Raw genomic sequence first — 10868 nt, forward strand, 5'->3', positions numbered from 1 at the left:
CTCCAGTGTATAAGCAGAAAGCCCTTCTGGATCCCTCAAGTCAGACCCTGCTATACATTAACTACTCTGATTAACTCCTGCCCTCCCACTGAGCACTCTGTTTGATCCCCTCCCCCCTTTTATGTTCTAATTCATCATCTCTGATGTATAGAACTTTTTTAAAGCATGCTAGCCTTGGCTGTGTGATCATTTGGGGGTAGAACTGGAGGTGAGAGGAGATGGACTTGGTCCAGAATGCACATAAGAGATTCACTCAATGCCCAGTAGGAAAGACACCCCCTAGGACGGAAGTAGGAGAACAGTGAGCTCTCTTGCCTGGAGTGTCAGCTGCATCCCCCACTGAGCTTTAAGGCAGTCCAAAGAAATACACAAGAGAGGTAAAAAAAGAACAGGTAGAATGCTATAATCAAACTTGCATTCATCCCTAGATACAACACCAGCACAATGTTAGAAGTCCATTAGCAAGAGAGAGAGAGAGAGAGAGAGAGAGAGAGAGAGAGAGAGAGAGAGAGAGGAAGCCAGGAGAGGAATTATGACACTTGACTTTGCCTGGGTTCTTCTGCCCCTGGAACTCAACCTTATTTGCTACAAATGAGCCATGAAAGCCTCATTACAAATGGAGCCCCTAAAGCTCTATTGCACATTTATGTCATCTCCCTCTGGAATAGAACAGAAAGTCCTTGAGAGCAGGAACTGTCTGATCTTTATCTTTATATTGGAAGCCCCTAACTCAGTGCCCAGTGCTGGCGCTTCATTAATAGTGGATTGATTGATGATCCAGTCTGACGAAAGGAGTACATGAAGGGATAGAGTGTGAGATGAGGCTGGAAAGGTAGGTTGATGCCTGATTCTGTAGAGCTTTGAATGCCAGGATAACAGAGCTCATTCATTCAACTAACACTTATTTAATGCCTATGATGTGGAACTGTTGGGCACAGTGAGGGATACTCCATAAACAATGAAAAGCTTGTGAAGGTTGGCACTATACATGAGGAAGATTAACCTGGCAGGTTGTGAAAGATGGATCACAGGAGGGAGGGTTTGGAGGTAGGAAGGTAATTTAGGAGGTTATAACCAAAGTCAAGTGAGAAGCAATCGATCAATAAGTGTTTATTAAGCACCTGATATGTGCAAGGAGCTATGTATTGGGGGAGGAAATGAAGGCCTGAAGTGGCAGTGAGGATGAATCACAGCATCTCTGGAATCTGTCTACTCCTACCCCGTTTAAATTCAGAAGCACAGAACTTGCTGAATTTAAGCATTTTTTCAGGGCAGGAATTCCTAACCCTAGTTTTGAACATCAAGGGAGAAGGAGAGCAAATTAGCTGTTTTGTGTGGGTGTGTAACCCTGGACTGGAACATTGCCACTACCTCCTTCCTTTGGCTTTATAAGAATTCCTGTCACATGATTTCGGAGAAGTCCCCTCCTTTCCCCAAAGGCAACTACTTCAGAAGTGAGTGGAGCAGCCCCCAAACTTAACCCCGTCCTAACCCAATGCAATCCCCTTTGTTCCATTGTCAATGACAGACAAAGACAGGAACCTCAGAACCCTTAGAGGAGGGGCTTGGACCAGAGCTGATGGGAAAGAATCAAGAGCCTAAGAGTGACTAGAATACATGCTAGGGGGATCCGAGGCTAAGGACCCAGATGACTGAATTGTTAATTAAAGGAGAATGAAAAGTGGGGGAGCTAGAAACTGAGAAGAGATTATCTGTGTTCGGAGAATATAGTGGAGCCAGGAGAGCAATGTTCAATGTTCCTGCCAACCAACCAGCTGTATCACTTTGGACAAGTCGATTTCTCTCTGCGTGCCTCAGTTTCTTCCTCTGTAAAATGAGAAGTAGGGCTAGAGGAGGGAAAGAGGATAGAGTTAGCTGATGTCTGAAGTCCCTTCTGGCTCTGATGGTCTATATTTCCAAGTCAGAAACCATTGACGGGAATAGGCTGGAGTTTACAGTTTGGCTTGTAGGAAGAAGGTGGTAGGGATAGATTAAGGAATCTAGAACACAAACAGTATTGTTTACTTGTCTTTGATTATATATATATATAGTATATCCTAGGTAAGTGATAATAATTATTGACTCCAATAAATTTAATATTTAGCAACTTAGTCTTAATCTTGTAGTAATAGAGTGGTCTATAATAGTTCTCCAAATCTGAACAATTTTTTAATTCTTACATGTATGTTTTCACATCCATTATTTCATTTGGTCAAATCTGTGAGGCAGAGAGGGCAGGGAGGATCATCCCCACTGTACAGATGAGAAAATAGATCCAGCAAGGCCAAGGTCATAAGGTCACAAAGTTAAGCCTTCAAAGCTCCCCTGCCCACTACTGCTCTTATGCACTTAGCCCAGATGTAGTAAACTCAGCACTCCCCTCTTCCCATGGCACCCTCTGAAAACCTTTCTGTTATTGTGCAGCATAAAGACCTCTTTATGTAGAGTCCAAGGACCTGTGGCTCTGCCTCTTACTCCCTGTGTAACTGGGGACCAGCCATTTATTTCATCTGTCTGGTGCTCAATTTTATCTCTAAAATGAGGTGGTTGAATTGAATAACCTGTCCCCACGCCCCTTCTCTTTCTAAATTTACAATCCTTTGCCTCCAAATTTACATATGAGGGAGGGAGAGAATTTGGAACTAAATTTTTTTTAAATGTTTGTTAAAATGTTTTTACATGTAATTGGGAACTATTTAATGACATAATCAAAACATATTTTTCAAAAAGTATTCAATTTAACACAGGAGTAACAATACTGCCCCTTTGGCTGCGTCCTCTTCTGAACTTCCTTCTGCTCTCTTCTGTATAGTTTTAATGAGTCACCTTGATACTTTGTTTCTCTTCTCCATCATTATCACTACTCCCAATAATTACAGTCTTCTTCATCTCAGTCCCAAACCTTCGGAACTCTTTGGCCTCCAGGTTCCTTGCACTCCTCACTTCCCTAGACTTTGGTCTCTCAAGCGTCCACAGGAGTGGTAGTAGCTGATTACCACCTGACTCTTCCTCCTCCAACCACTACTGAAGTTACTACTAACTACTCATCTGTTAGATTCCAAAGTTGTTAATTATCAATCAGACCCACATTCCTTCCTCACAGTCTCAAGCCAATGAGGGTAAATTCCTAGCAGGATCATGGAGTTAGAGCTTCCGTAAATAGAATTTGCTTTCCGTTTCCTCTAAACTTCAGCCTTTATCGTGGAATCTTAATCCTTGACGTTTATTCACAAATAAGGAGAGAGAGAGGTTCTAAGTCTGATAGAAGGTCAGCAAAAGAAGCTGTTTGTTGTTTGTTGTTTGTGGAAGCAGAGAGGAAAAAGAAGAGGGGAGACGGATCTCAGTGAAAGGAGGGAAGGGATGGAGATCCAGCAAAAGCAATTTAAAGTGAAGCTACAGTTGGGTTGATACTGCATTCTGGCAGGGGAATGGAGTCAAGAGATTAGATGGGGAAGAGGGTTGAGGAGGGAAAAAGTCAGCATTCCTGAGATCAAGGAGACAACAGGAACATCTGAATGGAGATCTCTGGTCTGTGAGTTTATAAGCAAAAGTGTAGGCTAGCAGAGAAATGAATTCTGCATTTAGCCTTACAGGATACTTGCCTACTCAGAAACAAGAGACAAGAACGGGAAAAATGTATAAAGGAACTCCAATTTTTGGATTTACTTTTGTGAGTATGATTACCTCCAAAGCCACAGGTGAGATGGCCACCTCTGCCTGACTTCTGACCTATCTAAGCTCTATCCTCTAATAAGGAGGGAATGTGCAGCAGGACTCTTGGGCTCGGTTCAGTTGGGTTATTGTTATTTGTCCTTCATTCTTGAAAAGGACCATGACATCAGAAAAGTGATGCCGTGACTTGCAAGTGAATTGGATTTGAGTAAGGGAGGGTTGTGTAAAGGCACCAGCCTCACTTTCTCCTCCAGAGCCACCTGGGACCAATGGCCAGATATAGATCAGGATAACTAGAGATGGTCCTGGACGTGGTGGGAGACCTTGGCCTTTTTAAGTTAATTTCTTTCTCAGGTCTCTGTTTGACTGAGACAACCAAAGTTAGAATGGTGTAATAGGGGCTTCCCAATCTTTGTGTGAGGTTTACTTCTCTCTCTCTCTCTCTCTCTCTCTCTCTCTCTCTCTCTCTCTCTCTTTCGCTCTCTCCCTGTCTCTCAATCTTTCAGTCTCTCTCTGTCTCTCTCTCTCTCCCTTCTCTCTCTGTCTCTCTCTCAGGCCTGGAGGTCAGTGGGGACAGATGATTATGGTAAAGTCTCTAATGAAGCTAGAGAAAGAATAGAAGTGGTATTCCTCCTTTCTCCTATGAATCTTGAAGAAAGTTTGCCAATAGCATTAGCTTTTAATCTACTAATAGGTTTAAATCTTCCGGCTGGGACCCTGCTATAGAAACATCTGTCTGGAAGACAAGACACCTGGACTCTAGCTCCAGGTCTCCATTTTATTAACAGTGTCACACTAAGCAGGTTTCTTCCTACACTTGATTCCCTCCTTTGCGAAATGAGCAGGCTGAGCTAGGTCAGGAGTTAACCTTTTTGTGTTATACACCCTTCGAGCAGTATGATAAAGGCCAGGGAGCCCTTCTCACAATAACATTTTTAATTAATTGAAGGAAATGCTAAATTTCGGTTAGGGGTTAGTAAAAATAAAGATGTAACTATTTTTTGCATCCAAGTTCACAGACCCTTCCCCACTGCATGGAAATCCATCTATGGATCTCAAGGGAAGAGCAGCTTATCTAGGTGATTTCTAAGGTCCTGGAACTTCTAGTGCCAACATTCTATGATCTTTATCCTTCTTCTGACCTCAAGACTCTGGACCATGGATTTCCTCCTCAGAGGAGACGGAGGAGAAATAATGGGGTTTGTGGGTACTGGTAAGTGGTTTTCCTATCTTTTCTCCAGGACAAAAGAGAGACAAAATGGGATCTTGAGGCAGCAGGATTTCTATTGCTGTTTTTCTCATGATATGAAATCGAGAAAAAGGTTGCTATTGACTACGAGTGTATCCCCTGTAGTCCTCAGGGGTGGTGGTTGTTGCTGTTTAGTCATCCACTTGTGTCTGACGCTTTGTGACCCCACGGACCCTAGCACACCTGGTCCTTCTGTCCTCCACCACCTCTCAGAGTCTGTCCGAGTTCATGTTCCTTGCTTCCGTGACACTCTCTATGCCTCTCATCCTCTTCCATCCCCCTTTCCCTTTGCCTTCAATCTTTCCTAAGTCAGGGTCTTTTCCCATGAACTCTCATTATGTAGCCAAAGTATTTAAGCTTCAGTGTCAGTGTGTGACCTCCCAGTTAACAGCCTGAATGAATTTCTTCAAGTATTCGCTAATTTGATCTCCTCTCCTCGCTGTCCAAGAGACCCTCAAAAGTAAGGAAGGGGGGATTAAAGGGAGAGATCCTTTTGGGATACCTAGCGAGAGTGTTTTTCAGTGAGGATTACTTTTGCACATTTGGGTTTGGAGGCACAGAATTAAAACTTTAGACCCTGCTCTGACCTGGTTTGTTACAGCATTTGTCCCCAATTCCACTCTCATTTGAATATCCTAGACCCACTCCCAATGTGGTACTTCTGTTCTCCCTGTGCGCCATATGATCCGGTGACTCTGGTCTCCCATTCCTCGGCAAGACATTCCATCTACCGTCTGTCTCCCACTTCTGGAATTCTCTCCCTCCTTATTTTGGCTTCCTGGCTTCTTTCAAGTCCCAGCTAAAACCCTACCTTCTGCAAGAAGCCCTTTCCCAACCCCTCTTAATGCTAGTGACTTCCTTCTGCTAATTATTTCCCATTTTCCTGTATTGTTTGTACATAGTTGCTTCCCTGTTGTCTCTCCCACTAGATTGTGAGCTCCTTCAGAGTAGGGACTGTCCTTTGCTTTTCTTTGTATCCCCAATGCTTAGCATATCAGCCAGCACATAGTAGGTGCTTAATAAAAAATTGTTGAGGCATCTTGTCCTCTCCTTCTCCAGCCTTCTCACCTTAATGATCTGACCATCTCCCATCCTTTCATTTGGCCTCATATTTTTTTCTTCCAGAAAAAAAGACATCAACATTATGACCAACGAAGTGCTACAGCAAAGGAAAGGCCCTGGGAAAACGTGTGTAGTATTGAAGCGGCTCCTTTTTGTTGTGGGAAAGTTTAATTTCTGCTCATGAACTTACCCAATAAACTAATGCAAACATTTAAATCTCACGCGTGGCTTCTGTCTCTGTTAATAGGCCACCTCCCCCAGGAAGCTTTCCCTAACTTCCAATTCAAAGGGATTCCTCCCGTTTCCGAACCCCTCTATCAGTCAGGGTCTTTCTGATTCATTTGACGATACATCCAATGATCGTTTCCTATGTGTCCGTCTCATCTGCCCAGGCGGATGATTAAACCCTGAGGATCCCAGGGTCCTATTGGAGCCTTACGCGGTCTGGCCCCGCCCCCTCGCCTCAGCTCTGTGGAAGGTCTCCTTGACGCCCTGGCCAGAACGCTCCCTTGGAAAACGTTGGCGTGTTTAAGTGCGATCTCCTTTTGGGTCCTCGGGCATCCTGACGTCATGGCATCACCTCCCTGACGTCAGCATCCCCTTCGAGAAGGACACAAGACAACATCTTCCCAAACCCCTCGGAGCCTGCGTGGGACGGTGACGAGGGAGCTAAAGGGGTCTAGAGAGGAGTCTGGACCCGCGGGTTCTGGGAGAGGTCAAGGCAGCACAGCGCACGGGCGCTACGGGACCTGGGGAACGAGGACAGCAGAGCGATCCCAAGGGAGGGCCCTGCCCGAGCCCAGGGGTGGCCAAGGGTGGCCAGGGGTCTCACGCGCCAGCCCAGGATCTGCCCCCCTCCCACGCCTCCTGCGCCTCCTCCTACTCCTCCCGCTCCGCCAGCCGTTCAGCCGCGGGCCAAGCCCCGCCCCCGCCAGATTGCTCGCACCCCTCCCCTGCCTGCTCTCCTCCCACGCAGGCGCAGTAGGGCGGAGGGGCCGGGCTGCGCTGTCGCAGGGGTGCCCTCCGAGGCGTCTGCTCCTCACGGCGGCTGCCTCAGACAGGGGAAAGCCCCTTGTTAAATATTAACTCCCTGGAAAACTCTCCAGTTTCTCCAAAACATTTTCTTGACTTGTTCATGTTCTTTCCTTGACGTTTTATAATCCCGAATTTACCGAATATTGGGACTCGATTCATTCTAAGATACGAAGGACTAAGGGGTCCCCTTCACCCCTGAAGCATCATCGAGACATGTTTAAAGGACGTCTTGGTCCGAATGAATCCCACATCCGAAATCTCCCACAGCGCGGCTCCTTGGGAATTTTAAGAGTCGGGGGCATCTGGGGCTCGTGGGGCCATCCTGGGCCATCCTGGGCCATCCTGGGCCATCCTGGTCCCTGCTGGGAAGCATCAAGGCCCGTAGGCTTTGGTAGGCCTTGTTGGGCCATGAGGAATCAGGAGGGCTTGGGAGGAGTCTCAGGGCAGCTTTCTGTCCCATCCAACCCCAGAAAAGTCAAGTCTCAGTTTCTATAGGGTCCCACGAACTCTGCTTCCTTCCCAGTGGATAAGCTGGGCCATCAGGCATCCTGAGCCTCAGACCCTCTATGAGCCACTCTGGAGATGCAGACAAAGAGAGCTCTTGGGGTCTGTTTCTAGGACTTAGAGGAGCTTTAAAAAGTAACTCACTGAGTCGGTGTTAAAAGGAACAGGCTCTTTTATGTCGTGTTTAAAGGAAGACCTTGTGACTTAACTGGAGACATCCTAGGGTTGGATCCCCTAGCGGGTGGCGGGTAACAAAGGAAGGAGATTATGGCAGCATCCACTCCCCAAACTGGGGCAGAAGCTGACACTTCCAAAATTAGGGCAGCATGTTGACCCTCCCTCACCTCCTACAGCCATTCCTGGGGCCCAGACCCATCCTTCCATAGGAGGGCAGGCAAGGGGTTGGGGGCAACTGAGGATGTTCCCAGAGAACTTTGGACATGATAATTGTCCCGATGTGGCAGGAGAAGGGAGTCCGTGGTTGTTTTACGAAAGTCAGCTCCCAACTCTTAAGGCATCTTTACACCCAAGTATCATGAATTCCATCAATGGGATTCCTAGGTCTGTCTTCAGTCTATGCCTCCATGCATCTCAAGCAAGCTGAACAAGGCCAGGCATTTTTGACAGGGAGAGATAAGAGCCCACTTAGGCCATTCTATTTGGTTTCCCTCTTCCAGTCGGCCAGGAGGTAACAATTGTCTAGGAAGCTAGAAGTTTCTAGTTTATAAACTCGGGGATAGAAGATTCAAAATACCTAGGAAAGTTTAGGAGGACCTCCCTGGGATTGGTGGACTGGAATATGGGCACATAAACACACACCCACTCCCCAGATTTCCCCGGGACTTCTAGTTTTGAGAGAAATGTATTCTGTCACATGACAGAGACTGAGAAGAGGAAACAGCAATGTCTAGGTATATACTTCACTTTGTTGTTTCATCCTATAAGTCTAGGATATAAGAATGAGAGAGGGTGCCAGCCCAGAGGAGAAGGAAAAAACTAGTTGTTCAAAGTCAGAGAAAGAGGTTTGCATTTGGGTGTAATTTTTTTATACACTTCAGATCATATGTTATACCGTCTTTGAACCTAGAGAGAACATTAATACTTAGACAAGCTCGCAATTGGAGTAGAGAGTGGTGTGGTTGTCTCCGAGTGCTCTGAAGGCCTAGAATTAGGGACCATCCTTGCATCACACAAGAATAGGGGCAGAGTAGAGTTTTAGGCAGAAGGAGGAAGGTGTGTCTAGACCAGAGACAACCTATCACCAAAACGGCTAGTCCTGAAAATAACAGAGGTTTTTCTGGACTATGATAAAAACCTGAGTATTTGATCTGCAAATGGCATATTCTCTAGGTGTGCTTCATCCCTGACTTCATTTTCAGTCTCTGAAAAAGCTTGGGTACTCATGTTCACGGACTAGGTGATGGCAGCTCCTCTTCCCACTCCCAACCCAAACTGGTTTCAACTGGAACTCAGTACTAGCTCTGTAGCTTTCTCCCCAGAGGCTAGGGGTAGCTGTTTTTCTATCATTGGCCTGGCAATTTCAGTGAAGCCAACAAACTTTTTAAAATTTTATTTTATTTTCAGTCCCCAAATCTCCCCACACACTGCCCACTGAAAAGGCAAGGAAAACAGCCCATTACAATCCTGTATAGTCATGCAAAACAAATTCCTACATTAACTATGTCTGAAGAGAAAAGAACATAGGCTTCAATCGGCACTCACAGCCGGTCAGTTCTCTCTCTGGAGATAGCCAGCGTGTTTCACCAGGAGTCCTTTGGGATTATGGTTGGCCATTGTTCAATAAACATTTGTTGAGTATCTACCATGGGCCAGTCAACGTGCTAAAGTTACAGAGACAAAGAAAGGCGACAAGAGTCCCTTTCACTAAGGAGCTCGACGGGCGATGGGGGTACCCCTACAAGCAACCATGCGGACAAAATGTGAGCGGGACAAACTGGTGATAGTCGCAATGGGAAGGTCCTAACATGAAGGCGGACTGAGGAAGGCTTCTTGCAGAAGGTAGGATTGTAGCTGAGACTCGAAGGAAGCCAAGAAATGTACTTGGCAGAGCTGAGGAGGGAGAGTTTCAGGCATAAGAGACAACCAGTAAAAATGCTTGGAATCAGGAGATGGAAACTATGCAAGGAACAGCAAGGGAGCCAGAGTCCTTGGACCATAGGGGATGTGGACGGAAGGAGTGAGACTGAAAAAGTAGGAAGGGTCAGATTACAAAGGGTTTGGAATACCGAACAAAGGATTTTGTATTTAATCTTTGAGGCAACAGGGAACCACCAGAGTCTAATGAACAGGGGATGACAGGGTCAGACAGGGAAGATCACTTTGATAGCTGAATGGAGGATAGACTGGCATGGAAAGAGACTTGAGACAGAGAGCCTACAAGAAGGCTGTTGGAACAGTCCAGGTGTGAGATGATGGTGGCCTGAACCAGGATGGTGGCCAAGTTCAAGGAGGAACGGGGTGTATCATAAGAGATCTTGCAAAGGGAGAATCATTAGGACGTGGTAACTGATTAAATAACAAGGGCTAATAGAGAGTAAGGAGTGAAGTCTGACAACGAAATTGAGATCCTGGGTGACTGGGAGGATGACAGTAATATAACACAGTAAGAGGAAAGAAGGGAGGATTTGGGGAGAAAGATAACAAGTTTAATTTTAAACATTGAATTTTAGACATCTTTAAGAAGACATTGTAATGTTAATGGGATAATAAAATCTTCCCCTCCCATTAATAGGCCTCACATGGAGCCCATTGGGGGAGGGACTTGCCTAAGGAGGAGCTTGCTTAGGGGAGGCTCACTTGTAGGAAGGCTTTCACACCTTTTGGTACTAAGTTGATTAGGCACTGAGTCATGGGTTGTGATGCCTTCTGACTCTGAGAAGTGTATATGTACTCTGAGTTGGTATTTCGCTTTGGGGGTTCACTTATGAGAAGGACCTTGTGATTCCCTGGTCAAGACTCTGAGTAGCCATATGTTCAGACCCCCCAACTGCTCAGATACTGCTCTCAATCCAGTAGTGTATGTAAAATGTATAGCAATATTGCTTTGATCAGGCAGCCAGAGCCCTGTCTGTTGGTCTTTATGCTAATTTCTCTGCTAGTATTTTCTCTGTTTGTATTTTCCCTGCTTGTATTTTCTCTGACATTCATGTAATTAAAAAAGATTGTTGACCCCTTTAAAGTTGTTTTCCTTTAAAAGCAGACCAAAGAACCTGCGCTAGCAAGCCATCCTGGGTATGCTAGGGTGCTTGCTATTATAGACATCTAGTTCAAAATGACCAATAAATAATTAGAAATGTGAGACTGGAGGTCAGCAGAGGGTTAGGGC

The 10868-nt window shown here is 45.7% G+C and overlaps 1 long non-coding RNA gene across 2 annotated transcripts; it reads left to right on the forward strand.

The window, feature by feature from the left end:
* The first annotated feature begins 3125 nt into the window (after nt 1–3125).
* LOC118830718 lies at nt 3126–6199 on the forward strand. 2 transcript variants are annotated; one of them, XR_005009103.1, is made up of 3 exons: nt 3126–3698; nt 4685–4885; nt 6047–6199. It is a non-coding gene; the product is annotated as an uncharacterized LOC118830718 (long non-coding RNA). The 2 variants fall into 2 exon arrangements; XR_005009102.1 differs by having other exon boundaries at nt 3126–3670.
* The last annotated feature ends 4669 nt before the right edge of the window (nt 6200–10868 follow it).

The sequence above is a fragment of the Trichosurus vulpecula genome, chromosome 9 (genome assembly GCF_011100635.1).
Source record: "Trichosurus vulpecula isolate mTriVul1 chromosome 9, mTriVul1.pri, whole genome shotgun sequence".
NCBI classification, from domain to species: domain Eukaryota; kingdom Metazoa; phylum Chordata; class Mammalia; order Diprotodontia; family Phalangeridae; genus Trichosurus; species Trichosurus vulpecula.